The sequence below is a fragment of the Schistocerca cancellata genome, unplaced genomic scaffold, assembly GCF_023864275.1.
Source record: "Schistocerca cancellata isolate TAMUIC-IGC-003103 unplaced genomic scaffold, iqSchCanc2.1 HiC_scaffold_749, whole genome shotgun sequence".
Classification (NCBI taxonomy): domain Eukaryota; kingdom Metazoa; phylum Arthropoda; class Insecta; order Orthoptera; family Acrididae; genus Schistocerca; species Schistocerca cancellata.
The window spans coordinates 73,985-97,569 of NW_026046760.1; the positions used below are offsets into that span (position 1 = coordinate 73,985).

Sequence of the window (23,585 nt, forward strand, 5' to 3'; positions counted from 1 at the left end):
CAGTCGAGCAAAGTCGAGACAAGTCAAGCTGAGAGATGTTGCACAGTTAATTAAACGGTACGCGACGCAGACAACGCTTTTCCAAGTGTCGCACGTCACGCAGCAGAGTGGCGCAGTGGAAGCGTGCTGGGCCCATAACCCAGAGGTCCGTGGATCGAAACCACGCTCTGCTAAAATTATTCTTTTTCTTGGGTGCTTCGAGCTCGATCATTAAGCCTGGGGTGCGCTGACTCAGCGTCAACAGCAAACCCTGTAAGTTCTGAAACGACGACGACGTCGTGTGGAGAATACGAGAAGCACTTCCTAAGACGCAGAGTTTCTTACGATTCTGCAGCAACTACATTTCTCGATCACAACGTTAATGTCTTTTCGGGCCACACGTGCAACTTTCGCGATATAAAAATCGCACCTCCCCGGCGGGGAATCGAACCCCGGTCTCCCGCGTGACAGGCGGGGATACTAACCACTATACTACCGAGGAATACGCAATCGGTACGCACAACGCACGCACACTTATGCTTCTCAAGTAGGTGATTCATCTCAAATCTAGCGTCCCGATGCTTTCAGAGTCAGCTGCTACGAAATAAAAGGATGCCCCAGGTGAGGCTCGAACTCACAACCCCGGCATTGCTCACGGCTACTGCCTTATAAGTACCGTGCGCTAACCAATTGCGCCACTGGGGCTACAGCAGGGTGCTTTCAGTTAGCGGTATTTGCTTTGCTGCCAACCTGTTGTGGCTACAGACCCATCATACGACCGTCACCTGCGGCCATACTGCGACTTTAGCACCTGGTTACGGATGCTTCATACGATTCTTGCTTCATATGCTACACTTACAAGCATATCAACCGCTTGTCATCACCGAAAAATTGCAGAAAAACGCGCGCCTTGCCTTCTGCTACCTGTCCAACAGCGAGGGCAGATGTGTGGCAAGCTCTAAGCTATGCAGGCGCACCGTGGCCGAGCAGCTGGAGGAGAGATGCCTTCCTTGGCAGCTCCCTGCAGAGTGCGGAAGACCAGAGTGGCCGCGCCGCCGTTGTCAGTGGACGACACGCAGTTGCCGAGCCACGGAGAACACGTTGCTCTGCGATGTGTACCCGCCTCATATGACGAAAGGCGACCAGTGGCCCTGTGGCGCAACGGATAACGCGTCTGACTACGGATCAGAAGATTCCAGGTTCGAATCCTGGCAGGGTCGGCATTTTGTTAGTTGCGGGCGCGTAGCTAGGCAGTGCATTCGAATGTTTCCACCTGCGTGGAGTGCAATGTCAATCCTGAGCATCTCGCAGCTGCATCTCGAGACGATCGTGGTAAATATCGCTTCGTGCAAGCGTCAGCGTAGCGTCAGTCGAGCAAAGTCGAGACAAGTCAAGCTGAGAGATGTTGCACAGTTAATTAAACGGTACGCGACGCAGACAACGCTTTTCCAAGTGTCGCACGTCACGCAGCAGAGTGGCGCAGTGGAAGCGTGCTGGGCCCATAACCCAGAGGTCCGTGGATCGAAACCACGCTCTGCTAAAATTATTCTTTTTCTTGGGTGCTTCGAGCTCGATCATTAAGCCTGGGGTGCGCTGACTCAGCGTCAACAGCAAACCCTGTAAGTTCTGAAACGACGACGACGTCGTGTGGAGAATACGAGAAGCACTTCCTAAGACGCAGAGTTTCTTACGATTCTGCAGCAACTACATTTCTCGATCACAACGTTAATGTCTTTTCGGGCCACACGTGCAACTTTCGCGATATAAAAATCCGCACCTCCCCGGCGGGGAATCGAACCCCGGTCTCCCGCGTGACAGGCGGGGATACTAACCACTATACTACCGAGGAATACGCAATCGGTACGCACAACGCACGCACACTTATGCTTCTCAAGTAGGTGATTCATCTCAAATCTAGCGTCCCGATGCTTTCAGAGTCAGCTGCTACGAAATAAAAGTATGCCCCAGGTGAGGCTCGAACTCACAACCCCGGCATTGCTCACGGCTACTGCCTTATAAGTACCGTGCGCTAACCAATTGCGCCACTGGGGCTACAGCAGGGTGCTTTCAGTTAGCGGTATTTGCTTTGCTGCCAACCTGTTGTGGCTACAGACCCATCATACGACCGTCACCTGCGGCCATACTGCGACTTTAGCACCTGGTTACGGATGCTTCATACGATTCTTGCTTCATATGCTACACTTACAAGCATATCAACCGCTTGTCATCACCGAAAAATTGCAGAAAAACGCGCGCCTTGCCTTCTGCTACCTGTCCAACAGCGAGGGCAGATGTGTGGCAAGCTCTAAGCTATGCAGGCGCACCGTGGCCGAGCAGCTGGAGGAGAGATGCCTTCCTTGGCAGCTCCCTGCAGAGTGCGGAAGACCAGAGTGGCCGCGCCGCCGTTGTCAGTGGACGACACGCAGTTGCCGAGCCACGGAGAACACGTTGCTCTGCGATGTGTACCCGCCTCATATGACGAAAGGCGACCAGTGGCCCTGTGGCGCAACGGATAACGCGTCTGACTACGGATCAGAAGATTCCAGGTTCGAATCCTGGCAGGGTCGGCATTTTGTTAGTTGCGGGCGCGTAGCTAGGCAGTGCATTCGAATGTTTCCACCTGCGTGGAGTGCAATGTCAATCCTGAGCATCTCGCAGCTGCATCTCGAGACGATCGTGGTAAATATCGCTTCGTGCAAGCGTCAGCGTAGCGTCAGTCGAGCAAAGTCGAGACAAGTCAAGCTGAGAGATGTTGCACAGTTAATTAAACGGTACGCGACGCAGACAACGCTTTTCCAAGTGTCGCACGTCACGCAGCAGAGTGGCGCAGTGGAAGCGTGCTGGGCCCATAACCCAGAGGTCCGTGGATCGAAACCACGCTCTGCTAAAATTATTCTTTTTCTTGGGTGCTTCGAGCTCGATCATTAAGCCTGGGGTGCGCTGACTCAGCGTCAACAGCAAACCCTGTAAGTTCTGAAACGACGACGACGTCGTGTGGAGAATACGAGAAGCACTTCCTAAGACGCAGAGTTTCTTACGATTCTGCAGCAACTACATTTCTCGATCACAACGTTAATGTCTTTTCGGGCCACACGTGCAACTTTCGCGATATAAAAATCGCACCTCCCCGGCGGGGAATCGAACCCCGGTCTCCCGCGTGACAGGCGGGGATACTAACCACTATACTACCGAGGAATACGCAATCGGTACGCACAACGCACGCACACTTATGCTTCTCAAGTAGGTGATTCATCTCAAATCTAGCGTCCCGATGCTTTCAGAGTCAGCTGCTACGAAATAAAAGGATGCCCCAGGTGAGGCTCGAACTCACAACCCCGGCATTGCTCACGGCTACTGCCTTATAAGTACCGTGCGCTAACCAATTGCGCCACTGGGGCTACAGCAGGGTGCTTTCAGTTAGCGGTATTTGCTTTGCTGCCAACCTGTTGTGGCTACAGACCCATCATACGACCGTCACCTGCGGCCATACTGCGACTTTAGCACCTGGTTACGGATGCTTCATACGATTCTTGCTTCATATGCTACACTTACAAGCATATCAACCGCTTGTCATCACCGAAAAATTGCAGAAAAACGCGCGCCTTGCCTTCTGCTACCTGTCCAACAGCGAGGGCAGATGTGTGGCAAGCTCTAAGCTATGCAGGCGCACCGTGGCCGAGCAGCTGGAGGAGAGATGCCTTCCTTGGCAGCTCCCTGCAGAGTGCGGAAGACCAGAGTGGCCGCGCCGCCGTTGTCAGTGGACGACACGCAGTTGCCGAGCCACGGAGAACACGTTGCTCTGCGATGTGTACCCGCCTCATATGACGAAAGGCGACCAGTGGCCCTGTGGCGCAACGGATAACGCGTCTGACTACGGATCAGAAGATTCCAGGTTCGAATCCTGGCAGGGTCGGCATTTTGTTAGTTGCGGGCGCGTAGCTAGGCAGTGCATTCGAATGTTTCCACCTGCGTGGAGTGCAATGTCAATCCTGAGCATCTCGCAGCTGCATCTCGAGACGATCGTGGTAAATATCGCTTCGTGCAAGCGTCAGCGTAGCGTCAGTCGAGCAAAGTCGAGACAAGTCAAGCTGAGAGATGTTGCACAGTTAATTAAACGGTACGCGACGCAGACAACGCTTTTCCAAGTGTCGCACGTCACGCAGCAGAGTGGCGCAGTGGAAGCGTGCTGGGCCCATAACCCAGAGGTCCGTGGATCGAAACCACGCTCTGCTAAAATTATTCTTTTTCTTGGGTGCTTCGAGCTCGATCATTAAGCCTGGGGTGCGCTGACTCAGCGTCAACAGCAAACCCTGTAAGTTCTGAAACGACGACGACGTCGTGTGGAGAATACGAGAAGCACTTCCTAAGACGCAGAGTTTCTTACGATTCTGCAGCAACTACATTTCTCGATCACAACGTTAATGTCTTTTCGGGCCACACGTGCAACTTTCGCGATATAAAAATCCGCACCTCCCCGGCGGGGAATCGAACCCCGGTCTCCCGCGTGACAGGCGGGGATACTAACCACTATACTACCGAGGAATACGCAATCGGTACGCACAACGCACGCACACTTATGCTTCTCAAGTAGGTGATTCATCTCAAATCTAGCGTCCCGATGCTTTCAGAGTCAGCTGCTACGAAATAAAAGTATGCCCCAGGTGAGGCTCGAACTCACAACCCCGGCATTGCTCACGGCTACTGCCTTATAAGTACCGTGCGCTAACCAATTGCGCCACTGGGGCTACAGCAGGGTGCTTTCAGTTAGCGGTATTTGCTTTGCTGCCAACCTGTTGTGGCTACAGACCCATCATACGACCGTCACCTGCGGCCATACTGCGACTTTAGCACCTGGTTACGGATGCTTCATACGATTCTTGCTTCATATGCTACACTTACAAGCATATCAACCGCTTGTCATCACCGAAAAATTGCAGAAAAACGCGCGCCTTGCCTTCTGCTACCTGTCCAACAGCGAGGGCAGATGTGTGGCAAGCTCTAAGCTATGCAGGCGCACCGTGGCCGAGCAGCTGGAGGAGAGATGCCTTCCTTGGCAGCTCCCTGCAGAGTGCGGAAGACCAGAGTGGCCGCGCCGCCGTTGTCAGTGGACGACACGCAGTTGCCGAGCCACGGAGAACACGTTGCTCTGCGATGTGTACCCGCCTCATATGACGAAAGGCGGCCAGTGGCCCTGTGGCGCAACGGATAACGCGTCTGACTACGGATCAGAAGATTCCAGGTTCGAATCCTGGCAGGGTCGGCATTTTGTTAGTTGCGGGCGCGTAGCTAGGCAGTGCATTCGAATGTTTCCACCTGCGTGGAGTGCAATGTCAATCCTGAGCATCTCGCAGCTGCATCTCGAGACGATCGTGGTAAATATCGCTTCGTGCAAGCGTCAGCGTAGCGTCAGTCGAGCAAAGTCGAGACAAGCCAAGCTGAGAGATGTTGCACAGTTAATTAAACGGTACGCGACGCAGACAACGCTTTTCCAAGTGTCGCACGTCACGCAGCAGAGTGGCGCAGTGGAAGCGTGCTGGGCCCATAACCCAGAGGTCCGTGGATCGAAACCACGCTCTGCTAAAATTATTCTTTTTCTTGGGTGCTTCGAGCTCGATCATTAAGCCTGGGGTGCGCTGACTCAGCGTCAACAGCAAACCCTGTAAGTTCTGAAACGACGACGACGTCGTGTGGAGAATACGAGAAGCACTTCCTAAGACGCAGAGTTTCTTACGATTCTGCAGCAACTACATTTCTCGATCACAACGTTAATGTCTTTTCGGGCCACACGTGCAACTTTCGCGATATAAAAATCGCACCTCCCCGGCGGGGAATCGAACCCCGGTCTCCCGCGTGACAGGCGGGGATACTAACCACTATACTACCGAGGAATACGCAATCGGTACGCACAACGCACGCACACTTATGCTTCTCAAGTAGGTGATTCATCTCAAATCTAGCGTCCCGATGCTTTCAGAGTCAGCTGCTACGAAATAAAAGGATGCCCCAGGTGAGGCTCGAACTCACAACCCCGGCATTGCTCACGGCTACTGCCTTATAAGTACCGTGCGCTAACCAATTGCGCCACTGGGGCTACAGCAGGGTGCTTTCAGTTAGCGGTATTTGCTTTGCTGCCAACCTGTTGTGGCTACAGACCCATCATACGACCGTCACCTGCGGCCATACTGCGACTTTAGCACCTGGTTACGGATGCTTCATACGATTCTTCCTTCATATGCTACACTTACAAGCATATCAACCGCTTGTCATCACCGAAAAATTGCAGAAAAACGCGCGCCTTGCCTTCTGCTACCTGTCCAACAGCGAGGGCAGATGTGTGGCAAGCTCTAAGCTATGCAGGCGCACCGTGGCCGAGCAGCTGGAGGAGAGATGCCTTCCTTGGCAGCTCCCTGCAGAGTGCGGAAGACCAGAGTGGCCGCGCCGCCGTTGTCAGTGGACGACACGCAGTTGCCGAGCCACGGAGAACACGTTGCTCTGCGATGTGTACCCGCCTCATATGACGAAAGGCGACCAGTGGCCCTGTGGCGCAACGGATAACGCGTCTGACTACGGATCAGAAGATTCCAGGTTCGAATCCTGGCAGGGTCGGCATTTTGTTAGTTGCGGGCGCGTAGCTAGGCAGTGCATTCGAATGTTTCCACCTGCGTGGAGTGCAATGTCAATCCTGAGCATCTCGCAGCTGCATCTCGAGACGATCGTGGTAAATATCGCTTCGTGCAAGCGTCAGCGTAGCGTCAGTCGAGCAAAGTCGAGACAAGCCAAGCTGAGAGATGTTGCACAGTTAATTAAACGGTACGCGACGCAGACAACGCTTTTCCAAGTGTCGCACGTCACGCAGCAGAGTGGCGCAGTGGAAGCGTGCTGGGCCCATAACCCAGAGGTCCGTGGATCGAAACCACGCTCTGCTAAAATTATTCTTTTTCTTGGGTGCTTCGAGCTCGATCATTAAGCCTGGGGTGCGCTGACTCAGCGTCAACAGCAAACCCTGTAAGTTCTGAAACGACGACGACGTCGTGTGGAGAATACGAGAAGCACTTCCTAAGACGCAGAGTTTCTTACGATTCTGCAGCAACTACATTTCTCGATCACAACGTTAATGTCTTTTCGGGCCACACGTGCAACTTTCGCGATATAAAAATCCGCACCTCCCCGGCGGGGAATCGAACCCCGGTCTCCCGCGTGACAGGCGGGGATACTAACCACTATACTACCGAGGAATACGCAATCGGTACGCACAACGCACGCACACTTATGCTTCTCAAGTAGGTGATTCATCTCAAATCTAGCGTCCCGATGCTTTCAGAGTCAGCTGCTACGAAATAAAAGTATGCCCCAGGTGAGGCTCGAACTCACAACCCCGGCATTGCTCACGGCTACTGCCTTATAAGTACCGTGCGCTAACCAATTGCGCCACTGGGGCTACAGCAGGGTGCTTTCAGTTAGCGGTATTTGCTTTGCTGCCAACCTGTTGTGGCTACAGACCCATCATACGACCGTCACCTGCGGCCATACTGCGACTTTAGCACCTGGTTACGGATGCTTCATACGATTCTTGCTTCATATGCTACACTTACAAGCATATCAACCGCTTGTCATCACCGAAAAATTGCAGAAAAACGCGCGCCTTGCCTTCTGCTACCTGTCCAACAGCGAGGGCAGATGTGTGGCAAGCTCTAAGCTATGCAGGCGCACCGTGGCCGAGCAGCTGGAGGAGAGATGCCTTCCTTGGCAGCTCCCTGCAGAGTGCGGAAGACCAGAGTGGCCGCGCCGCCGTTGTCAGTGGACGACACGCAGTTGCCGAGCCACGGAGAACACGTTGCTCTGCGATGTGTACCCGCCTCATATGACGAAAGGCGACCAGTGGCCCTGTGGCGCAACGGATAACGCGTCTGACTACGGATCAGAAGATTCCAGGTTCGAATCCTGGCAGGGTCGGCATTTTGTTAGTTGCGGGCGCGTAGCTAGGCAGTGCATTCGAATGTTTCCACCTGCGTGGAGTGCAATGTCAATCCTGAGCATCTCGCAGCTGCATCTCGAGACGATCGTGGTAAATATCGCTTCGTGCAAGCGTCAGCGTAGCGTCAGTCGAGCAAAGTCGAGACAAGTCAAGCTGAGAGATGTTGCACAGTTAATTAAACGGTACGCGACGCAGACAACGCTTTTCCAAGTGTCGCACGTCACGCAGCAGAGTGGCGCAGTGGAAGCGTGCTGGGCCCATAACCCAGAGGTCCGTGGATCGAAACCACGCTCTGCTAAAATTATTCTTTTTCTTGGGTGCTTCGAGCTCGATCATTAAGCCTGGGGTGCGCTGACTCAGCGTCAACAGCAAACCCTGTAAGTTCTGAAACGACGACGACGTCGTGTGGAGAATACGAGAAGCACTTCCTAAGACGCAGAGTTTCTTACGATTCTGCAGCAACTACATTTCTCGATCACAACGTTAATGTCTTTTCGGGCCACACGTGCAACTTTCGCGATATAAAAATCGCACCTCCCCGGCGGGGAATCGAACCCCGGTCTCCCGCGTGACAGGCGGGGATACTAACCACTATACTACCGAGGAATACGCAATCGGTACGCACAACGCACGCACACTTATGCTTCTCAAGTAGGTGATTCATCTCAAATCTAGCGTCCCGATGCTTTCAGAGTCAGCTGCTACGAAATAAAAGTATGCCCCAGGTGAGGCTCGAACTCACAACCCCGGCATTGCTCACGGCTACTGCCTTATAAGTACCGTGCGCTAACCAATTGCGCCACTGGGGCTACAGCAGGGTGCTTTCAGTTAGCGGTATTTGCTTTGCTGCCAACCTGTTGTGGCTACAGACCCATCATACGACCGTCACCTGCGGCCATACTGCGACTTTAGCACCTGGCTACGGATGCTTCATACGATTCTTGCTTCATATGCTACACTTACAAGCATATCAACCGCTTGTCATCACCGAAAAATTGCAGAAAAACGCGCGCCTTGCCTTCTGCTACCTGTCCAACAGCGAGGGCAGATGTGTGGCAAGCTCTAAGCAATGCAGGCGCACCGTGGCCGAGCAGCTGGAGGAGAGATGCCTTCCTTGGCAGCTCCCTGCAGAGTGCGGAAGACCAGAGTGGCCGCGCCGCCGTTGTCAGTGGACGACACGCAGTTGCCGAGCCACGGAGAACACGTTGCTCTGCGATGTGTACCCGCCTCATATGACGAAAGGCGACCAGTGGCCCTGTGGCGCAACGGATAACGCGTCTGACTACGGATCAGAAGATTCCAGGTTCGAATCCTGGCAGGGTCGGCATTTTGTTAGTTGCGGGCGCGTAGCTAGGCAGTGCATTCGAATGTTTCCACCTGCGTGGAGTGCAATGTCAATCCTGAGCATCTCGCAGCTGCATCTCGAGACGATCGTGGTAAATATCGCTTCGTGCAAGCGTCAGCGTAGCGTCAGTCGAGCAAAGTCGAGACAAGTCAAGCTGAGAGATGTTGCACAGTTAATTAAACGGTACGCGACGCAGACAACGCTTTTCCAAGTGTCGCACGTCACGCAGCAGAGTGGCGCAGTGGAAGCGTGCTGGGCCCATAACCCAGAGGTCCGTGGATCGAAACCACGCTCTGCTAAAATTATTCTTTTTCTTGGGTGCTTCGAGCTCGATCATTAAGCCTGGGGTGCGCTGACTCAGCGTCAACAGCAAACCCTGTAAGTTCTGAAACGACGACGACGTCGTGTGGAGAATACGAGAAGCACTTCCTAAGACGCAGAGTTTCTTACGATTCTGCAGCAACTACATTTCTCGATCACAACGTTAATGTCTTTTCGGGCCACACGTGCAACTTTCGCGATATAAAAATCGCACCTCCCCGGCGGGGAATCGAACCCCGGTCTCCCGCGTGACAGGCGGGGATACTAACCACTATACTACCGAGGAATACGCAATCGGTACGCACAACGCACGCACACTTATGCTTCTCAAGTAGGTGATTCATCTCAAATCTAGCGTCCCGATGCTTTCAGAGTCAGCTGCTACGAAATAAAAGTATGCCCCAGGTGAGGCTCGAACTCACAACCCCGGCATTGCTCACGGCTACTGCCTTATAAGTACCGTGCGCTAACCAATTGCGCCACTGGGGCTACAGCAGGGTGCTTTCAGTTAGCGGTATTTGCTTTGCTGCCAACCTGTTGTGGCTACAGACCCATCATACGACCGTCACCTGCGGCCATACTGCGACTTTAGCACCTGGTTACGGATGCTTCATACGATTCTTGCTTCATATGCTACACTTACAAGCATATCAACCGCTTGTCATCACCGAAAAATTGCAGAAAAACGCGCGCCTTGCCTTCTGCTACCTGTCCAACAGCGAGGGCAGATGTGTGGCAAGCTCTAAGCTATGCAGGCGCACCGTGGCCGAGCAGCTGGAGGAGAGATGCCTTCCTTGGCAGCTCCCTGCAGAGTGCGGAAGACCAGAGTGGCCGCGCCGCCGTTGTCAGTGGACGACACGCAGTTGCCGAGCCACGGAGAACACGTTGCTCTGCGATGTGTACCCGCCTCATATGACGAAAGGCGAACAGTGGCCCTGTGGCGCAACGGATAACGCGTCTGACTACGGATCAGAAGATTCCAGGTTCGAATCCTGGCAGGGTCGGCATTTTGTTAGTTGCGGGCGCGTAGCTAGGCAGTGCATTCGAATGTTTCCACCTGCGTGGAGTGCAATGTCAATCCTGAGCATCTCGCAGCTGCATCTCGAGACGATCGTGGTAAATATCGCTTCGTGCAAGCGTCAGCGTAGCGTCAGTCGAGCAAAGTCGAGACAAGCCAAGCTGAGAGATGTTGCACAGTTAATTAAACGGTACGCGACGCAGACAACGCTTTTCCAAGTGTCGCACGTCACGCAGCAGAGTGGCGCAGTGGAAGCGTGCTGGGCCCATAACCCAGAGGTCCGTGGATCGAAACCACGCTCTGCTAAAATTATTCTTTTTCTTGGGTGCTTCGAGCTCGATCATTAAGCCTGGGGTGCGCTGACTCAGCGTCAACAGCAAACCCTGTAAGTTCTGAAACGACGACGACGTCGTGTGGAGAATACGAGAAGCACTTCCTAAGACGCAGAGTTTCTTACGATTCTGCAGCAACTACATTTCTCGATCACAACGTTAATGTCTTTTCGGGCCACACGTGCAACTTTCGCGATATAAAAATCCGCACCTCCCCGGCGGGGAATCGAACCCCGGTCTCCCGCGTGACAGGCGGGGATACTAACCACTATACTACCGAGGAATACGCAATCGGTACGCACAACGCACGCACACTTATGCTTCTCAAGTAGGTGATTCATCTCAAATCTAGCGTCCCGATGCTTTCAGAGTCAGCTGCTACGAAATAAAAGTATGCCCCAGGTGAGGCTCGAACTCACAACCCCGGCATTGCTCACGGCTACTGCCTTATAAGTACCGTGCGCTAACCAATTGCGCCACTGGGGCTACAGCAGGGTGCTTTCAGTTAGCGGTATTTGCTTTGCTGCCAACCTGTTGTGGCTACAGACCCATCATACGACCGTCACCTGCGGCCATACTGCGACTTTAGCACCTGGTTACGGATGCTTCATACGATTCTTGCTTCATATGCTACACTTACAAGCATATCAACCGCTTGTCATCACCGAAAAATTGCAGAAAAACGCGCGCCTTGCCTTCTGCTACCTGTCCAACAGCGAGGGCAGATGTGTGGCAAGCTCTAAGCTATGCAGGCGCACCGTGGCCGAGCAGCTGGAGGAGAGATGCCTTCCTTGGCAGCTCCCTGCAGAGTGCGGAAGACCAGAGTGGCCGCGCCGCCGTTGTCAGTGGACGACACGCAGTTGCCGAGCCACGGAGAACACGTTGCTCTGCGATGTGTACCCGCCTCATATGACGAAAGGCGACCAGTGGCCCTGTGGCGCAACGGATAACGCGTCAGACTACGGATCAGAAGATTCCAGGTTCGAATCCTGGCAGGGTCGGCATTTTGTTAGTTGCGGGCGCGTAGCTAGGCAGTGCATTCGAATGTTTCCACCTGCGTGGAGTGCAATGTCAATCCTGAGCATCTCGCAGCTGCATCTCGAGACGATCGTGGTAAATATCGCTTCGTGCAAGCGTCAGCGTAGCGTCAGTCGAGCAAAGTCGAGACAAGTCAAGCTGAGAGATGTTGCACAGTTAATTAAACGGTACGCGACGCAGACAACGCTTTTCCAAGTGTCGCACGTCACGCAGCAGAGTGGCGCAGTGGAAGCGTGCTGGGCCCATAACCCAGAGGTCCGTGGATCGAAACCACGCTCTGCTAAAATTATTCTTTTTCTTGGGTGCTTCGAGCTCGATCATTAAGCCTGGGGTGCGCTGACTCAGCGTCAACAGCAAACCCTGTAAGTTCTGAAACGACGACGACGTCGTGTGGAGAATACGAGAAGCACTTCCTAAGACGCAGAGTTTCTTACGATTCTGCAGCAACTACATTTCTCGATCACAACGTTAATGTCTTTTCGGGCCACACGTGCAACTTTCGCGATATAAAAATCGCACCTCCCCGGCGGGGAATCGAACCCCGGTCTCCCGCGTGACAGGCGGGGATACTAACCACTATACTACCGAGGAATACGCAATCGGTACGCACAACGCACGCACACTTATGCTTCTCAAGTAGGTGATTCATCTCAAATCTAGCGTCCCGATGCTTTCAGAGTCAGCTGCTACGAAATAAAAGTATGCCCCAGGTGAGGCTCGAACTCACAACCCCGGCATTGCTCACGGCTACTGCCTTATAAGTACCGTGCGCTAACCAATTGCGCCACTGGGGCTACAGCAGGGTGCTTTCAGTTAGCGGTATTTGCTTTGCTGCCAACCTGTTGTGGCTACAGACCCATCATACGACCGTCACCTGCGGCCATACTGCGACTTTAGCACCTGGTTACGGATGCTTCATACGATTCTTGCTTCATATGCTACACTTACAAGCATATCAACCGCTTGTCATCACCGAAAAATTGCAGAAAAACGCGCGCCTTGCCTTCTGCTACCTGTCCAACAGCGAGGGCAGATGTGTGGCAAGCTCTAAGCTATGCAGGCGCACCGTGGCCGAGCAGCTGGAGGAGAGATGCCTTCCTTGGCAGCTCCCTGCAGAGTGCGGAAGACCAGAGTGGCCGCGCCGCCGTTGTCAGTGGACGACACGCAGTTGCCGAGCCACGGAGAACACGTTGCTCTGCGATGTGTACCCGCCTCATATGACGAAAGGCGACCAGTGGCCCTGTGGCGCAACGGATAACGCGTCAGACTACGGATCAGAAGATTCCAGGTTCGAATCCTGGCAGGGTCGGCATTTTGTTAGTTGCGGGCGCGTAGCTAGGCAGTGCATTCGAATGTTTCCACCTGCGTGGAGTGCAATGTCAATCCTGAGCATCTCGCAGCTGCATCTCGAGACGATCGTGGTAAATATCGCTTCGTGCAAGCGTCAGCGTAGCGTCAGTCGAGCAAAGTCGAGACAAGTCAAGCTGAGAGATGTTGCACAGTTAATTAAACGGTACGCGACGCAGACAACGCTTTTCCAAGTGTCGCACGTCACGCAGCAGAGTGGCGCAGTGGAAGCGTGCTGGGCCCATAACCCAGAGGTCCGTGGATCGAAACCACGCTCTGCTAAAATTATTCTTTTTCTTGGGTGCTTCGAGCTCGATCATTAAGCCTGGGGTGCGCTGACTCAGCGTCAACAGCAAACCCTGTAAGTTCTGAAACGACGACGACGTCGTGTGGAGAATACGAGAAGCACTTCCTAAGACGCAGAGTTTCTTACGATTCTGCAGCAACTACATTTCTCGATCACAACGTTAATGTCTTTTCGGGCCACACGTGCAACTTTCGCGATATAAAAATCGCACCTCCCCGGCGGGGAATCGAACCCCGGTCTCCCGCGTGACAGGCGGGGATACTAACCACTATACTACCGAGGAATACGCAATCGGTACGCACAACGCACGCACACTTATGCTTCTCAAGTAGGTGATTCATCTCAAATCTAGCGTCCCGATGCTTTCAGAGTCAGCTGCTACGAAATAAAAGTATGCCCCAGGTGAGGCTCGAACTCACAACCCCGGCATTGCTCACGGCTACTGCCTTATAAGTACCGTGCGCTAACCAATTGCGCCACTGGGGCTACAGCAGGGTGCTTTCAGTTAGCGGTATTTGCTTTGCTGCCAACCTGTTGTGGCTACAGACCCATCATACGACCGTCACCTGCGGCCATACTGCGACTTTAGCACCTGGTTACGGATGCTTCATACGATTCTTGCTTCATATGCTACACTTACAAGCATATCAACCGCTTGTCATCACCGAAAAATTGCAGAAAAACGCGCGCCTTGCCTTCTGCTACCTGTCCAACAGCGAGGGCAGATGTGTGGCAAGCTCTAAGCTATGCAGGCGCACCGTGGCCGAGCAGCTGGAGGAGAGATGCCTTCCTTGGCAGCTCCCTGCAGAGTGCGGAAGACCAGAGTGGCCGCGCCGCCGTTGTCAGTGGACGACACGCAGTTGCCGAGCCACGGAGAACACGTTGCTCTGCGATGTGTACCCGCCTCATATGACGAAAGGCGACCAGTGGCCCTGTGGCGCAACGGATAACGCGTCAGACTACGGATCAGAAGATTCCAGGTTCGAATCCTGGCAGGGTCGGCATTTTGTTAGTTGCGGGCGCGTAGCTAGGCAGTGCATTCGAATGTTTCCACCTGCGTGGAGTGCAATGTCAATCCTGAGCATCTCGCAGCTGCATCTCGAGACGATCGTGGTAAATATCGCTTCGTGCAAGCGTCAGCGTAGCGTCAGTCGAGCAAAGTCGAGACAAGTCAAGCTGAGAGATGTTGCACAGTTAATTAAACGGTACGCGACGCAGACAACGCTTTTCCAAGTGTCGCACGTCACGCAGCAGAGTGGCGCAGTGGAAGCGTGCTGGGCCCATAACCCAGAGGTCCGTGGATCGAAACCACGCTCTGCTAAAATTATTCTTTTTCTTGGGTGCTTCGAGCTCGATCATTAAGCCTGGGGTGCGCTGACTCAGCGTCAACAGCAAACCCTGTAAGTTCTGAAACGACGACGACGTCGTGTGGAGAATACGAGAAGCACTTCCTAAGACGCAGAGTTTCTTACGATTCTGCAGCAACTACATTTCTCGATCACAACGTTAATGTCTTTTCGGGCCACACGTGCAACTTTCGCGATATAAAAATCGCACCTCCCCGGCGGGGAATCGAACCCCGGTCTCCCGCGTGACAGGCGGGGATACTAACCACTATACTACCGAGGAATACGCAATCGGTACGCACAACGCACGCACACTTATGCTTCTCAAGTAGGTGATTCATCTCAAATCTAGCGTCCCGATGCTTTCAGAGTCAGCTGCTACGAAATAAAAGTATGCCCCAGGTGAGGCTCGAACTCACAACCCCGGCATTGCTCACGGCTACTGCCTTATAAGTACCGTGCGCTAACCAATTGCGCCACTGGGGCTACAGCAGGGTGCTTTCAGTTAGCGGTATTTGCTTTGCTGCCAACCTGTTGTGGCTACAGACCCATCATACGACCGTCACCTGCGGCCATACTGCGACTTTAGCACCTGGTTACGGATGCTTCATACGATTCTTGCTTCATATGCTACACTTACAAGCATATCAACCGCTTGTCATCACCGAAAAATTGCAGAAAAACGCGCGCCTTGCCTTCTGCTACCTGTCCAACAGCGAGGGCAGATGTGTGGCAAGCTCTAAGCTATGCAGGCGCACCGTGGCCGAGCAGCTGGAGGAGAGATGCCTTCCTTGGCAGCTCCCTGCAGAGTGCGGAAGACCAGAGTGGCCGCGCCGCCGTTGTCAGTGGACGACACGCAGTTGCCGAGCCACGGAGAACACGTTGCTCTGCGATGTGTACCCGCCTCATATGACGAAAGGCGACCAGTGGCCCTGTGGCGCAACGGATAACGCGTCTGACTACGGATCAGAAGATTCCAGGTTCGAATCCTGGCAGGGTCGGCATTTTGTTAGTTGCGGGCGCGTAGCTAGGCAGTGCATTCGAATGTTTCCACCTGCGTGGAGTGCAATGTCAATCCTGAGCATCTCGCAGCTGCATCTCGAGACGATCGTGGTAAATATCGCTTCGTGCAAGCGTCAGCGTAGCGTCAGTCGAGCAAAGTCGAGACAAGCCAAGCTGAGAGATGTTGCACAGTTAATTAAACGGTACGCGACGCAGACAACGCTTTTCCAAGTGTCGCACGTCACGCAGCAGAGTGGCGCAGTGGAAGCGTGCTGGGCCCATAACCCAGAGGTCCGTGGATCGAAACCACGCTCTGCTAAAATTATTCTTTTTCTTGGGTGCTTCGAGCTCGATCATTAAGCCTGGGGTGCGCTGACTCAGCGTCAACAGCAAACCCTGTAAGTTCTGAAACGACGACGACGTCGTGTGGAGAATACGAGAAGCACTTCCTAAGACGCAGAGTTTCTTACGATTCTGCAGCAACTACATTTCTCGATCACAACGTTAATGTCTTTTCGGGCCACACGTGCAACTTTCGCGATATAAAAATCCGCACCTCCCCGGCGGGGAATCGAACCCCGGTCTCCCGCGTGACAGGCGGGGATACTAACCACTATACTACCGAGGAATACGCAATCGGTACGCACAACGCACGCACACTTATGCTTCTCAAGTAGGTGATTCATCTCAAATCTAGCGTCCCGATGCTTTCAGAGTCAGCTGCTACGAAATAAAAGTATGCCCCAGGTGAGGCTCGAACTCACAACCCCGGCATTGCTCACGGCTACTGCCTTATAAGTACCGTGCGCTAACCAATTGCGCCACTGGGGCTACAGCAGGGTGCTTTCAGTTAGCGGTATTTGCTTTGCTGCCAACCTGTTGTGGCTACAGACCCATCATACGACCGTCACCTGCGGCCATACTGCGACTTTAGCACCTGGTTACGGATGCTTCATACGATTCTTGCTTCATATGCTACACTTACAAGCATATCAACCGCTTGTCATCACCGAAAAATTGCAGAAAAACGCGCGCCTTGCCTTCTGCTACCTGTCCAACAGCGAGGGCAGATGTGTGGCAAGCTCTAAGCTATGCAGGCGCACCGTGGCCGAGCAGCTGGAGGAGAGATGCCTTCCTTGGCAGCTCCCTGCAGAGTGCGGAAGACCAGAGTGGCCGCGCCGCCGTTGTCAGTGGACGACACGCAGTTGCCGAGCCACGGAGAACACGTTGCTCTGCGATGTGTACCCGCCTCATATGACGAAAGGCGACCAGTGGCCCTGTGGCGCAACGGATAACGCGTCTGACTACGGATCAGAAGATTCCAGGTTCGAATCCTGGCAGGGTCGGCATTTTGTTAGTTGCGGGCGCGTAGCTAGGCAGTGCATTCGAATGTTTCCACCTGCGTGGAGTGCAATGTCAATCCTGAGCATCTCGCAGCTGCATCTCGAGACGATCGTGGTAAATATCGCTTCGTGCAAGCGTCAGCGTAGCGTCAGTCGAGCAAAGTCGAGACAAGTCAAGCTGAGAGATGTTGCACAGTTAATTAAACGGTACGCGACGCAGACAACGCTTTTCCAAGTGTCGCACGTCACGCAGCAGAGTGGCGCAGTGGAAGCGTGCTGGGCCCATAACCCAGAGGTCCGTGGATCGAAACCACGCTCTGCTAAAATTATTCTTTTTCTTGGGTGCTTCGAGCTCGATCATTAAGCCTGGGGTGCGCTGACTCAGCGTCAACAGCAAACCCTGTAAGTTCTGAAACGACGACGACGTCGTGTGGAGAATACGAGAAGCACTTCCTAAGACGCAGAGTTTCTTACGATTCTGCAGCAACTACATTTCTCGATCACAACGTTAATGTCTTTTCGGGCCACACGTGCAACTTTCGCGATATAAAAATCGCACCTCCCCGGCGGGGAATCGAACCCCGGTCTCCCGCGTGACAGGCGGGGATACTAACCACTATACTACCGAGGAATACGCAATCGGTACGCACAACGCACGCACACTTATGCTTCTCAAGTAGGTGATTCATCTCAAATCTAGCGTCCCGATGCTTTCAGAGTCAGCTGCTACGAAATAAAAGTATGCCCCAGGTGAGGCTCGAACTCACAACCCCGGCATTGCTCACGGCTACTGCCTTATAAGTACCGTGCGCTAACCAATTGCGCCACTGGGGCTACAGCAGGGTGCTTTCAGTTAGCGGTATTTGCTTTGCTGCCAACCTGTTGTGGCTACAGACCCATCATACGACCGTCACCTGCGGCCATACTGCGACTTTAGCACCTGGTTACGGATGCTTCATACGATTCTTGCTTCATATGCTACACTTACAAGCATATCAACCGCTTGTCATCACCGAAAAATTGCAGAAAAACGCGCGCCTTGCCTTCTGCTACCTGTCCAACAGCGAGGGCAGATGTGTGGCAAGCTCTAAGCTATGCAGGCGCACCGTGGCCGAGCAGCTGGAGGAGAGATGCCTTCCTTGGCAGCTCCCTGCAGAGTGCGGAAGACCAGAGTGGCCGCGCCGCCGTTGTCAGTGGACGACACGCAGTTGCCGAGCCACGGAGAACACGTTGCTCTGCGATGTGTACCCGCCTCATATGACGAAAGGCGACCAGTGGCCCTGTGGCGCAACGGATAACGCGTCTGACTACGGATCAGAAGATTCCAGGTTCGAATCCTGGCAGGGTCGGCATTTTGTTAGTTGCGGGCGCGTAGCTAGGCAGTGCATTCGAATGTTTCCACCTGCGTGGAGTGCAATGTCAATCCTGAGCATCTCGCAGCTGCATCTCGAGACGATCGTGGTAAATATCGCTTCGTGCAAGCGTCAGCGTAGCGTCAGTCGAGCAAAGTCGAGACAAGCCAAGCTGAGAGATGTTGCACAGTTAATTAAACGGTACGCGACGCAGACAACGCTTTTCCAAGTGTCGCACGTCACGCAGCAGAGTGGCGCAGTGGAAGCGTGCTGGGCCCATAACCCAGAGGTCCGTGGATCGAAACCACGCTCTGCTAAAATTATTCTTTTTCTTGGGTGCTTCGAGCTCGATCATTAAGCCTGGGGTGCGCTGACTCAGCGTCAACAGCAAACCCTGTAAGTTCTGAAACGACGACGACGTCGTGTGGAGAATACGAGAAGCACTTCCTAAGACGCAGAGTTTCTTACGATTCTGCAGCAACTACATTTCTCGATCACAACGTTAATGTCTTTTCGGGCCACACGTGCAACTTTCGCGATATAAAAATCGCACCTCCCCGGCGGGGAATCGAACCCCGGTCTCCCGCGTGACAGGCGGGGATACTAACCACTATACTACCGAGGAATACGCAATCGGTACGCACAACGCACGCACACTTATGCTTCTCAAGTAGGTGATTCATCTCAAATCTAGCGTCCCGATGCTTTCAGAGTCAGCTGCTACGAAATAAAAGTATGCCCCAGGTGAGGCTCGAACTCACAACCCCGGCATTGCTCACGGCTACTGCCTTATAAGTACCGTGCGCTAACCAATTGCGCCACTGGGGCTACAGCAGGGTGCTTTCAGTTAGCGGTATTTGCTTTGCTGCCAACCTGTTGTGGCTACAGACCCATCATACGACCGTCACCTGCGGCCATACTGCGACTTTAGCACCTGGTTACGGATGCTTCATACGATTCTTGCTTCATATGCTACACTTACAAGCATATCAACCGCTTGTCATCACCGAAAAATTGCAGAAAAACGCGCGCCTTGCCTTCTGCTACCTGTCCAACAGCGAGGGCAGATGTGTGGCAAGCTCTAAGCTATGCAGGCGCACCGTGGCCGAGCAGCTGGAGGAGAGATGCCTTCCTTGGCAGCTCCCTGCAGAGTGCGGAAGACCAGAGTGGCCGCGCCGCCGTTGTCAGTGGACGACACGCAGTTGCCGAGCCACGGAGAACACGTTGCTCTGCGATGTGTACCCGCCTCATATGACGAAAGGCGACCAGTGGCCCTGTGGCGCAACGGATAACGCGTCTGACTACGGATCAGAAGATTCCAGGTTCGAATCCTGGCAGGGTCGGCATTTTGTTAGTTGCGGGCGCGTAGCTAGGCAGTGCATTCGAATGTTTCCACCTGCGTGGAGTGCAATGTCAATCCTGAGCATCTCGCAGCTGCATCTCGAGACGATCGTGGTAAATATCGCTTCGTGCAAGCGTCAGCGTAGCGTCAGTCGAGCAAAGTCGAGACAAGTCAAGCTGAGAGATGTTGCACAGTTAATTAAACGGTACGCGACGCAGACAACGCTTTTCCAAGTGTCGCACGTCACGCAGCAGAGTGGCGCAGTGGAAGCGTGCTGGGCCCATAACCCAGAGGTCCGTGGATCGAAACCACGCTCTGCTAAAATTATTCTTTTTCTTGGGTGCTTCGAGCTCGATCATTAAGCCTGGGGTGCGCTGACTCAGCGTCAACAGCAAACCCTGTAAGTTCTGAAACGACGACGACGTCGTGTGGAGAATACGAGAAGCACTTCCTAAGACGCAGAGTTTCTTACGATTCTGCAGCAACTACATTTCTCGATCACAACGTTAATGTCTTTTCGGGCCACACGTGCAACTTTCGCGATATAAAAATCGCACCTCCCCGGCGGGGAATCGAACCCCGGTCTCCCGCGTGACAGGCGGGGATACTAACCACTATACTACCGAGGAATACGCAATCGGTACGCACAACGCACGCACACTTATGCTTCTCAAGTAGGTGATTCATCTCAAATCTAGCGTCCCGATGCTTTCAGAGTCAGCTGCTACGAAATAAAAGTATGCCCCAGGTGAGGCTCGAACTCACAACCCCGGCATTGCTCACGGCTACTGCCTTATAAGTACCGTGCGCTAACCAATTGCGCCACTGGGGCTACAGCAGGGTGCTTTCAGTTAGCGGTATTTGCTTTGCTGCCAACCTGTTGTGGCTACAGACCCATCATACGACCGTCACCTGCGGCCATACTGCGACTTTAGCACCTGGTTACGGATGCTTCATACGATTCTTGCTTCATATGCTACACTTACAAGCATATCAACCGCTTGTCATCACCGAAAAATTGCAGAAAAACGCGCGCCTTGCCTTCTGCTACCTGTCCAACAGCGAGGGCAGATGTGTGGCAAGCTCTAAGCTATGCAGGCGCACCGTGGCCGAGCAGCTGGAGGAGAGATGCCTTCCTTGGCAGCTCCCTGCAGAGTGCGGAAGACCAGAGTGGCCGCGCCGCCGTTGTCAGTGGACGACACGCAGTTGCCGAGCCACGGAGAACACGTTGCTCTGCGATGTGTACCCGCCTCATATGACGAAAGGCGACCAGTGGCCCTGTGGCGCAACGGATAACGCGTCTGACTACGGATCAGAAGATTCCAGGTTCGAATCCTGGCAGGGTCGGCATTTTGTTAGTTGCGGGCGCGTAGCTAGGCAGTGCATTCGAATGTTTCCACCTGCGTGGAGTGCAATGTCAATCCTGAGCATCTCGCAGCTGCATCTCGAGACGATCGTGGTAAATATCGCTTCGTGCAAGCGTCAGCGTAGCGTCAGTCGAGCAAAGTCGAGACAAGCCAAGCTGAGAGATGTTGCACAGTTAATTAAACGGTACGCGACGCAGACAACGCTTTTCCAAGTGTCGCACGTCACGCAGCAGAGTGGCGCAGTGGAAGCGTGCTGGGCCCATAACCCAGAGGTCCGTGGATCGAAACCACGCTCTGCTAAAATTATTCTTTTTCTTGGGTGCTTCGAGCTCGATCATTAAGCCTGGGGTGCGCTGACTCAGCGTCAACAGCAAACCCTGTAAGTTCTGAAACGACGACGACGTCGTGTGGAGAATACGAGAAGCACTTCCTAAGACGCAGAGTTTCTTACGATTCTGCAGCAACTACATTTCTCGATCACAACGTTAATGTCTCTTCGGGCCACACGTGCAACTTTCGCGATATAAAAATCGCACCTCCCCGGCGGGGAATCGAACCCCGGTCTCCCGCGTGACAGGCGGGGATACTAACCACTATACTACCGAGGAATACGCAATCGGTACGCACAACGCACGCACACTTATGCTTCTCAAGTAGGTGATTCATCTCAAATCTAGCGTCCCGATGCTTTCAGAGTCAGCTGCTACGAAATAAAAGTATGCCCCAGGTGAGGCTCGAACTCACAACCCCGGCATTGCTCACGGCTACTGCCTTATAAGTACCGTGCGCTAACCAATTGCGCCACTGGGGCTACAGCAGGGTGCTTTCAGTTAGCGGTATTTGCTTTGCTGCCAACCTGTTGTGGCTACAGACCCATCATACGACCGTCACCTGCGGCCATACTGCGACTTTAGCACCTGGTTACGGATGCTTCATACGATTCTTGCTTCATATGCTACACTTACAAGCATATCAACCGCTTGTCATCACCGAAAAATTGCAGAAAAACGCGCGCCTTGCCTTCTGCTACCTGTCCAACAGCGAGGGCAGATGTGTGGCAAGCTCTAAGCTATGCAGGCGCACCGTGGCCGAGCAGCTGGAGGAGAGATGCCTTCCTTGGCAGCTCCCTGCAGAGTGCGGAAGACCAGAGTGGCCGCGCCGCCGTTGTCAGTGGACGACACGCAGTTGCCGAGCCACGGAGAACACGTTGCTCTGCGATGTGTACCCGCCTCATATGACGAAAGGCGACCAGTGGCCCTGTGGCGCAACGGATAACGCGTCTGACTACGGATCAGAAGATTCCAGGTTCGAATCCTGGCAGGGTCGGCATTTTGTTAGTTGCGGGCGCGTAGCTAGGCAGTGCATTCGAATGTTTCCACCTGCGTGGAGTGCAATGTCAATCCTGAGCATCTCGCAGCTGCATCTCGAGACGATCGTGGTAAATATCGCTTCGTGCAAGCGTCAGCGTAGCGTCAGTCGAGCAAAGTCGAGACAAGCCAAGCTGAGAGATGTTGCACAGTTAATTAAACGGTACGCGACGCAGACAACGCTTTTCCAAGTGTCGCACGTCACGCAGCAGAGTGGCGCAGTGGAAGCGTGCTGGGCCCATAACCCAGAGGTCCGTGGATCGAAACCACGCTCTGCTAAAATTATTCTTTTTCTTGGGTGCTTCGAGCTCGATCATTAAGCCTGGGGTGCGCTGACTCAGCGTCAACAGCAAACCCTGTAAGTTCTGAAACGACGACGACGTCGTGTGGAGAATACGAGAAGCACTTCCTAAGACGCAGAGTTTCTTACGATTCTGCAGCAACTACATTTCTCGATCACAACGTTAATGTCTTTTCGGGCCACACGTGCAACTTTCGCGATATAAAAATCGCACCTCCCCGGCGGGGAATCGAACCCCGGTCTCCCGCGTGACAGGCGGGGATACTAACCACTATACTACCGAGGAATACGCAATCGGTACGCACAACGCACGCACACTTATGCTTCTCAAGTAGGTGATTCATCTCAAATCTAGCGTCCCGATGCTTTCAGAGTCAGCTGCTACGAAATAAAAGTATGCCCCAGGTGAGGCTCGAACTCACAACCCCGGCATTGCTCACGGCTACTGCCTTATAAGTACCGTGCGCTAACCAATTGCGCCACTGGGGCTACAGCAGGGTGCT

The 23,585-nt window shown here is 53.6% G+C and overlaps 71 non-coding genes across 71 annotated transcripts; 35 read left to right on the plus strand and 36 right to left on the minus strand.

Moving 5' to 3' along the window:
* The first annotated feature begins 101 nt into the window (after window positions 1-101).
* Window positions 102-173, plus strand: Trnam-cau (transfer RNA methionine (anticodon CAU)). The gene has a single exon. It is a non-coding gene; the product is annotated as a tRNA-Met (tRNA).
* Window positions 174-409: 236 nt separating this feature from the next.
* On the minus strand, window positions 410-481 carry Trnad-guc (transfer RNA aspartic acid (anticodon GUC)). The gene has a single exon. It is a non-coding gene; the product is annotated as a tRNA-Asp (tRNA).
* Window positions 482-592: 111 nt separating this feature from the next.
* Window positions 593-684, minus strand: Trnai-uau (transfer RNA isoleucine (anticodon UAU)). The gene is given in 2 exon segments: window positions 593-628; window positions 647-684. It is a non-coding gene; the product is annotated as a tRNA-Ile (tRNA).
* A 442-nt stretch (window positions 685-1,126) lies between these two features.
* Window positions 1,127-1,199, plus strand: Trnar-acg (transfer RNA arginine (anticodon ACG)). Its single transcript has one exon. It is a non-coding gene; the product is annotated as a tRNA-Arg (tRNA).
* Window positions 1,200-1,447: 248 nt separating this feature from the next.
* Trnam-cau (transfer RNA methionine (anticodon CAU)) lies at window positions 1,448-1,519 on the plus strand. Its single transcript has one exon. It is a non-coding gene; the product is annotated as a tRNA-Met (tRNA).
* Window positions 1,520-1,756: 237 nt separating this feature from the next.
* Window positions 1,757-1,828, minus strand: Trnad-guc (transfer RNA aspartic acid (anticodon GUC)). Its single transcript has one exon. It is a non-coding gene; the product is annotated as a tRNA-Asp (tRNA).
* Window positions 1,829-1,939: 111 nt separating this feature from the next.
* Trnai-uau (transfer RNA isoleucine (anticodon UAU)) lies at window positions 1,940-2,031 on the minus strand. The gene is given in 2 exon segments: window positions 1,940-1,975; window positions 1,994-2,031. It is a non-coding gene; the product is annotated as a tRNA-Ile (tRNA).
* A 442-nt stretch (window positions 2,032-2,473) lies between these two features.
* On the plus strand, window positions 2,474-2,546 carry Trnar-acg (transfer RNA arginine (anticodon ACG)). The gene has a single exon. It is a non-coding gene; the product is annotated as a tRNA-Arg (tRNA).
* A 248-nt stretch (window positions 2,547-2,794) lies between these two features.
* Trnam-cau (transfer RNA methionine (anticodon CAU)) lies at window positions 2,795-2,866 on the plus strand. Its single transcript has one exon. It is a non-coding gene; the product is annotated as a tRNA-Met (tRNA).
* Window positions 2,867-3,102: 236 nt separating this feature from the next.
* On the minus strand, window positions 3,103-3,174 carry Trnad-guc (transfer RNA aspartic acid (anticodon GUC)). Its single transcript has one exon. It is a non-coding gene; the product is annotated as a tRNA-Asp (tRNA).
* A 111-nt stretch (window positions 3,175-3,285) lies between these two features.
* On the minus strand, window positions 3,286-3,377 carry Trnai-uau (transfer RNA isoleucine (anticodon UAU)). Its single transcript is given in 2 exon segments — window positions 3,286-3,321; window positions 3,340-3,377. It is a non-coding gene; the product is annotated as a tRNA-Ile (tRNA).
* Window positions 3,378-3,819: 442 nt separating this feature from the next.
* On the plus strand, window positions 3,820-3,892 carry Trnar-acg (transfer RNA arginine (anticodon ACG)). Its single transcript has one exon. It is a non-coding gene; the product is annotated as a tRNA-Arg (tRNA).
* Window positions 3,893-4,140: 248 nt separating this feature from the next.
* Trnam-cau (transfer RNA methionine (anticodon CAU)) lies at window positions 4,141-4,212 on the plus strand. The gene has a single exon. It is a non-coding gene; the product is annotated as a tRNA-Met (tRNA).
* A 237-nt stretch (window positions 4,213-4,449) lies between these two features.
* Window positions 4,450-4,521, minus strand: Trnad-guc (transfer RNA aspartic acid (anticodon GUC)). The gene has a single exon. It is a non-coding gene; the product is annotated as a tRNA-Asp (tRNA).
* Window positions 4,522-4,632: 111 nt separating this feature from the next.
* Trnai-uau (transfer RNA isoleucine (anticodon UAU)) lies at window positions 4,633-4,724 on the minus strand. Its single transcript is given in 2 exon segments — window positions 4,633-4,668; window positions 4,687-4,724. It is a non-coding gene; the product is annotated as a tRNA-Ile (tRNA).
* A 442-nt stretch (window positions 4,725-5,166) lies between these two features.
* On the plus strand, window positions 5,167-5,239 carry Trnar-acg (transfer RNA arginine (anticodon ACG)). Its single transcript has one exon. It is a non-coding gene; the product is annotated as a tRNA-Arg (tRNA).
* Window positions 5,240-5,487: 248 nt separating this feature from the next.
* Trnam-cau (transfer RNA methionine (anticodon CAU)) lies at window positions 5,488-5,559 on the plus strand. Its single transcript has one exon. It is a non-coding gene; the product is annotated as a tRNA-Met (tRNA).
* A 236-nt stretch (window positions 5,560-5,795) lies between these two features.
* Window positions 5,796-5,867, minus strand: Trnad-guc (transfer RNA aspartic acid (anticodon GUC)). Its single transcript has one exon. It is a non-coding gene; the product is annotated as a tRNA-Asp (tRNA).
* A 111-nt stretch (window positions 5,868-5,978) lies between these two features.
* On the minus strand, window positions 5,979-6,070 carry Trnai-uau (transfer RNA isoleucine (anticodon UAU)). The gene is given in 2 exon segments: window positions 5,979-6,014; window positions 6,033-6,070. It is a non-coding gene; the product is annotated as a tRNA-Ile (tRNA).
* A 442-nt stretch (window positions 6,071-6,512) lies between these two features.
* On the plus strand, window positions 6,513-6,585 carry Trnar-acg (transfer RNA arginine (anticodon ACG)). Its single transcript has one exon. It is a non-coding gene; the product is annotated as a tRNA-Arg (tRNA).
* A 248-nt stretch (window positions 6,586-6,833) lies between these two features.
* On the plus strand, window positions 6,834-6,905 carry Trnam-cau (transfer RNA methionine (anticodon CAU)). Its single transcript has one exon. It is a non-coding gene; the product is annotated as a tRNA-Met (tRNA).
* Window positions 6,906-7,142: 237 nt separating this feature from the next.
* Trnad-guc (transfer RNA aspartic acid (anticodon GUC)) lies at window positions 7,143-7,214 on the minus strand. Its single transcript has one exon. It is a non-coding gene; the product is annotated as a tRNA-Asp (tRNA).
* A 111-nt stretch (window positions 7,215-7,325) lies between these two features.
* Trnai-uau (transfer RNA isoleucine (anticodon UAU)) lies at window positions 7,326-7,417 on the minus strand. Its single transcript is given in 2 exon segments — window positions 7,326-7,361; window positions 7,380-7,417. It is a non-coding gene; the product is annotated as a tRNA-Ile (tRNA).
* Window positions 7,418-7,859: 442 nt separating this feature from the next.
* Window positions 7,860-7,932, plus strand: Trnar-acg (transfer RNA arginine (anticodon ACG)). The gene has a single exon. It is a non-coding gene; the product is annotated as a tRNA-Arg (tRNA).
* A 248-nt stretch (window positions 7,933-8,180) lies between these two features.
* Trnam-cau (transfer RNA methionine (anticodon CAU)) lies at window positions 8,181-8,252 on the plus strand. Its single transcript has one exon. It is a non-coding gene; the product is annotated as a tRNA-Met (tRNA).
* A 236-nt stretch (window positions 8,253-8,488) lies between these two features.
* Window positions 8,489-8,560, minus strand: Trnad-guc (transfer RNA aspartic acid (anticodon GUC)). The gene has a single exon. It is a non-coding gene; the product is annotated as a tRNA-Asp (tRNA).
* Window positions 8,561-8,671: 111 nt separating this feature from the next.
* Trnai-uau (transfer RNA isoleucine (anticodon UAU)) lies at window positions 8,672-8,763 on the minus strand. Its single transcript is given in 2 exon segments — window positions 8,672-8,707; window positions 8,726-8,763. It is a non-coding gene; the product is annotated as a tRNA-Ile (tRNA).
* Window positions 8,764-9,205: 442 nt separating this feature from the next.
* Window positions 9,206-9,278, plus strand: Trnar-acg (transfer RNA arginine (anticodon ACG)). The gene has a single exon. It is a non-coding gene; the product is annotated as a tRNA-Arg (tRNA).
* Window positions 9,279-9,526: 248 nt separating this feature from the next.
* Trnam-cau (transfer RNA methionine (anticodon CAU)) lies at window positions 9,527-9,598 on the plus strand. Its single transcript has one exon. It is a non-coding gene; the product is annotated as a tRNA-Met (tRNA).
* Window positions 9,599-9,834: 236 nt separating this feature from the next.
* On the minus strand, window positions 9,835-9,906 carry Trnad-guc (transfer RNA aspartic acid (anticodon GUC)). The gene has a single exon. It is a non-coding gene; the product is annotated as a tRNA-Asp (tRNA).
* A 111-nt stretch (window positions 9,907-10,017) lies between these two features.
* Trnai-uau (transfer RNA isoleucine (anticodon UAU)) lies at window positions 10,018-10,109 on the minus strand. The gene is given in 2 exon segments: window positions 10,018-10,053; window positions 10,072-10,109. It is a non-coding gene; the product is annotated as a tRNA-Ile (tRNA).
* A 442-nt stretch (window positions 10,110-10,551) lies between these two features.
* Window positions 10,552-10,624, plus strand: Trnar-acg (transfer RNA arginine (anticodon ACG)). The gene has a single exon. It is a non-coding gene; the product is annotated as a tRNA-Arg (tRNA).
* Window positions 10,625-10,872: 248 nt separating this feature from the next.
* On the plus strand, window positions 10,873-10,944 carry Trnam-cau (transfer RNA methionine (anticodon CAU)). The gene has a single exon. It is a non-coding gene; the product is annotated as a tRNA-Met (tRNA).
* Window positions 10,945-11,181: 237 nt separating this feature from the next.
* Trnad-guc (transfer RNA aspartic acid (anticodon GUC)) lies at window positions 11,182-11,253 on the minus strand. The gene has a single exon. It is a non-coding gene; the product is annotated as a tRNA-Asp (tRNA).
* Window positions 11,254-11,364: 111 nt separating this feature from the next.
* Window positions 11,365-11,456, minus strand: Trnai-uau (transfer RNA isoleucine (anticodon UAU)). The gene is given in 2 exon segments: window positions 11,365-11,400; window positions 11,419-11,456. It is a non-coding gene; the product is annotated as a tRNA-Ile (tRNA).
* A 442-nt stretch (window positions 11,457-11,898) lies between these two features.
* On the plus strand, window positions 11,899-11,971 carry Trnar-acg (transfer RNA arginine (anticodon ACG)). The gene has a single exon. It is a non-coding gene; the product is annotated as a tRNA-Arg (tRNA).
* A 248-nt stretch (window positions 11,972-12,219) lies between these two features.
* Window positions 12,220-12,291, plus strand: Trnam-cau (transfer RNA methionine (anticodon CAU)). The gene has a single exon. It is a non-coding gene; the product is annotated as a tRNA-Met (tRNA).
* Window positions 12,292-12,527: 236 nt separating this feature from the next.
* On the minus strand, window positions 12,528-12,599 carry Trnad-guc (transfer RNA aspartic acid (anticodon GUC)). The gene has a single exon. It is a non-coding gene; the product is annotated as a tRNA-Asp (tRNA).
* Window positions 12,600-12,710: 111 nt separating this feature from the next.
* On the minus strand, window positions 12,711-12,802 carry Trnai-uau (transfer RNA isoleucine (anticodon UAU)). The gene is given in 2 exon segments: window positions 12,711-12,746; window positions 12,765-12,802. It is a non-coding gene; the product is annotated as a tRNA-Ile (tRNA).
* Window positions 12,803-13,244: 442 nt separating this feature from the next.
* On the plus strand, window positions 13,245-13,317 carry Trnar-acg (transfer RNA arginine (anticodon ACG)). Its single transcript has one exon. It is a non-coding gene; the product is annotated as a tRNA-Arg (tRNA).
* A 248-nt stretch (window positions 13,318-13,565) lies between these two features.
* Trnam-cau (transfer RNA methionine (anticodon CAU)) lies at window positions 13,566-13,637 on the plus strand. Its single transcript has one exon. It is a non-coding gene; the product is annotated as a tRNA-Met (tRNA).
* Window positions 13,638-13,873: 236 nt separating this feature from the next.
* Trnad-guc (transfer RNA aspartic acid (anticodon GUC)) lies at window positions 13,874-13,945 on the minus strand. The gene has a single exon. It is a non-coding gene; the product is annotated as a tRNA-Asp (tRNA).
* A 111-nt stretch (window positions 13,946-14,056) lies between these two features.
* Window positions 14,057-14,148, minus strand: Trnai-uau (transfer RNA isoleucine (anticodon UAU)). Its single transcript is given in 2 exon segments — window positions 14,057-14,092; window positions 14,111-14,148. It is a non-coding gene; the product is annotated as a tRNA-Ile (tRNA).
* A 442-nt stretch (window positions 14,149-14,590) lies between these two features.
* On the plus strand, window positions 14,591-14,663 carry Trnar-acg (transfer RNA arginine (anticodon ACG)). The gene has a single exon. It is a non-coding gene; the product is annotated as a tRNA-Arg (tRNA).
* A 248-nt stretch (window positions 14,664-14,911) lies between these two features.
* On the plus strand, window positions 14,912-14,983 carry Trnam-cau (transfer RNA methionine (anticodon CAU)). Its single transcript has one exon. It is a non-coding gene; the product is annotated as a tRNA-Met (tRNA).
* Window positions 14,984-15,219: 236 nt separating this feature from the next.
* On the minus strand, window positions 15,220-15,291 carry Trnad-guc (transfer RNA aspartic acid (anticodon GUC)). Its single transcript has one exon. It is a non-coding gene; the product is annotated as a tRNA-Asp (tRNA).
* A 111-nt stretch (window positions 15,292-15,402) lies between these two features.
* Window positions 15,403-15,494, minus strand: Trnai-uau (transfer RNA isoleucine (anticodon UAU)). The gene is given in 2 exon segments: window positions 15,403-15,438; window positions 15,457-15,494. It is a non-coding gene; the product is annotated as a tRNA-Ile (tRNA).
* A 442-nt stretch (window positions 15,495-15,936) lies between these two features.
* Window positions 15,937-16,009, plus strand: Trnar-acg (transfer RNA arginine (anticodon ACG)). Its single transcript has one exon. It is a non-coding gene; the product is annotated as a tRNA-Arg (tRNA).
* A 248-nt stretch (window positions 16,010-16,257) lies between these two features.
* On the plus strand, window positions 16,258-16,329 carry Trnam-cau (transfer RNA methionine (anticodon CAU)). Its single transcript has one exon. It is a non-coding gene; the product is annotated as a tRNA-Met (tRNA).
* A 237-nt stretch (window positions 16,330-16,566) lies between these two features.
* On the minus strand, window positions 16,567-16,638 carry Trnad-guc (transfer RNA aspartic acid (anticodon GUC)). The gene has a single exon. It is a non-coding gene; the product is annotated as a tRNA-Asp (tRNA).
* Window positions 16,639-16,749: 111 nt separating this feature from the next.
* On the minus strand, window positions 16,750-16,841 carry Trnai-uau (transfer RNA isoleucine (anticodon UAU)). The gene is given in 2 exon segments: window positions 16,750-16,785; window positions 16,804-16,841. It is a non-coding gene; the product is annotated as a tRNA-Ile (tRNA).
* A 442-nt stretch (window positions 16,842-17,283) lies between these two features.
* Window positions 17,284-17,356, plus strand: Trnar-acg (transfer RNA arginine (anticodon ACG)). The gene has a single exon. It is a non-coding gene; the product is annotated as a tRNA-Arg (tRNA).
* A 248-nt stretch (window positions 17,357-17,604) lies between these two features.
* Window positions 17,605-17,676, plus strand: Trnam-cau (transfer RNA methionine (anticodon CAU)). The gene has a single exon. It is a non-coding gene; the product is annotated as a tRNA-Met (tRNA).
* Window positions 17,677-17,912: 236 nt separating this feature from the next.
* On the minus strand, window positions 17,913-17,984 carry Trnad-guc (transfer RNA aspartic acid (anticodon GUC)). Its single transcript has one exon. It is a non-coding gene; the product is annotated as a tRNA-Asp (tRNA).
* Window positions 17,985-18,095: 111 nt separating this feature from the next.
* On the minus strand, window positions 18,096-18,187 carry Trnai-uau (transfer RNA isoleucine (anticodon UAU)). The gene is given in 2 exon segments: window positions 18,096-18,131; window positions 18,150-18,187. It is a non-coding gene; the product is annotated as a tRNA-Ile (tRNA).
* Window positions 18,188-18,629: 442 nt separating this feature from the next.
* Trnar-acg (transfer RNA arginine (anticodon ACG)) lies at window positions 18,630-18,702 on the plus strand. The gene has a single exon. It is a non-coding gene; the product is annotated as a tRNA-Arg (tRNA).
* A 248-nt stretch (window positions 18,703-18,950) lies between these two features.
* Window positions 18,951-19,022, plus strand: Trnam-cau (transfer RNA methionine (anticodon CAU)). The gene has a single exon. It is a non-coding gene; the product is annotated as a tRNA-Met (tRNA).
* Window positions 19,023-19,258: 236 nt separating this feature from the next.
* Window positions 19,259-19,330, minus strand: Trnad-guc (transfer RNA aspartic acid (anticodon GUC)). Its single transcript has one exon. It is a non-coding gene; the product is annotated as a tRNA-Asp (tRNA).
* Window positions 19,331-19,441: 111 nt separating this feature from the next.
* On the minus strand, window positions 19,442-19,533 carry Trnai-uau (transfer RNA isoleucine (anticodon UAU)). Its single transcript is given in 2 exon segments — window positions 19,442-19,477; window positions 19,496-19,533. It is a non-coding gene; the product is annotated as a tRNA-Ile (tRNA).
* A 442-nt stretch (window positions 19,534-19,975) lies between these two features.
* Window positions 19,976-20,048, plus strand: Trnar-acg (transfer RNA arginine (anticodon ACG)). Its single transcript has one exon. It is a non-coding gene; the product is annotated as a tRNA-Arg (tRNA).
* Window positions 20,049-20,296: 248 nt separating this feature from the next.
* Trnam-cau (transfer RNA methionine (anticodon CAU)) lies at window positions 20,297-20,368 on the plus strand. Its single transcript has one exon. It is a non-coding gene; the product is annotated as a tRNA-Met (tRNA).
* Window positions 20,369-20,604: 236 nt separating this feature from the next.
* Trnad-guc (transfer RNA aspartic acid (anticodon GUC)) lies at window positions 20,605-20,676 on the minus strand. The gene has a single exon. It is a non-coding gene; the product is annotated as a tRNA-Asp (tRNA).
* Window positions 20,677-20,787: 111 nt separating this feature from the next.
* Window positions 20,788-20,879, minus strand: Trnai-uau (transfer RNA isoleucine (anticodon UAU)). Its single transcript is given in 2 exon segments — window positions 20,788-20,823; window positions 20,842-20,879. It is a non-coding gene; the product is annotated as a tRNA-Ile (tRNA).
* A 442-nt stretch (window positions 20,880-21,321) lies between these two features.
* Window positions 21,322-21,394, plus strand: Trnar-acg (transfer RNA arginine (anticodon ACG)). The gene has a single exon. It is a non-coding gene; the product is annotated as a tRNA-Arg (tRNA).
* A 248-nt stretch (window positions 21,395-21,642) lies between these two features.
* On the plus strand, window positions 21,643-21,714 carry Trnam-cau (transfer RNA methionine (anticodon CAU)). Its single transcript has one exon. It is a non-coding gene; the product is annotated as a tRNA-Met (tRNA).
* Window positions 21,715-21,950: 236 nt separating this feature from the next.
* On the minus strand, window positions 21,951-22,022 carry Trnad-guc (transfer RNA aspartic acid (anticodon GUC)). The gene has a single exon. It is a non-coding gene; the product is annotated as a tRNA-Asp (tRNA).
* Window positions 22,023-22,133: 111 nt separating this feature from the next.
* Window positions 22,134-22,225, minus strand: Trnai-uau (transfer RNA isoleucine (anticodon UAU)). Its single transcript is given in 2 exon segments — window positions 22,134-22,169; window positions 22,188-22,225. It is a non-coding gene; the product is annotated as a tRNA-Ile (tRNA).
* Window positions 22,226-22,667: 442 nt separating this feature from the next.
* On the plus strand, window positions 22,668-22,740 carry Trnar-acg (transfer RNA arginine (anticodon ACG)). Its single transcript has one exon. It is a non-coding gene; the product is annotated as a tRNA-Arg (tRNA).
* Window positions 22,741-22,988: 248 nt separating this feature from the next.
* Window positions 22,989-23,060, plus strand: Trnam-cau (transfer RNA methionine (anticodon CAU)). The gene has a single exon. It is a non-coding gene; the product is annotated as a tRNA-Met (tRNA).
* A 236-nt stretch (window positions 23,061-23,296) lies between these two features.
* Trnad-guc (transfer RNA aspartic acid (anticodon GUC)) lies at window positions 23,297-23,368 on the minus strand. The gene has a single exon. It is a non-coding gene; the product is annotated as a tRNA-Asp (tRNA).
* Window positions 23,369-23,479: 111 nt separating this feature from the next.
* Trnai-uau (transfer RNA isoleucine (anticodon UAU)) lies at window positions 23,480-23,571 on the minus strand. The gene is given in 2 exon segments: window positions 23,480-23,515; window positions 23,534-23,571. It is a non-coding gene; the product is annotated as a tRNA-Ile (tRNA).
* Between the last annotated feature and the right edge of the window lie 14 nt (window positions 23,572-23,585).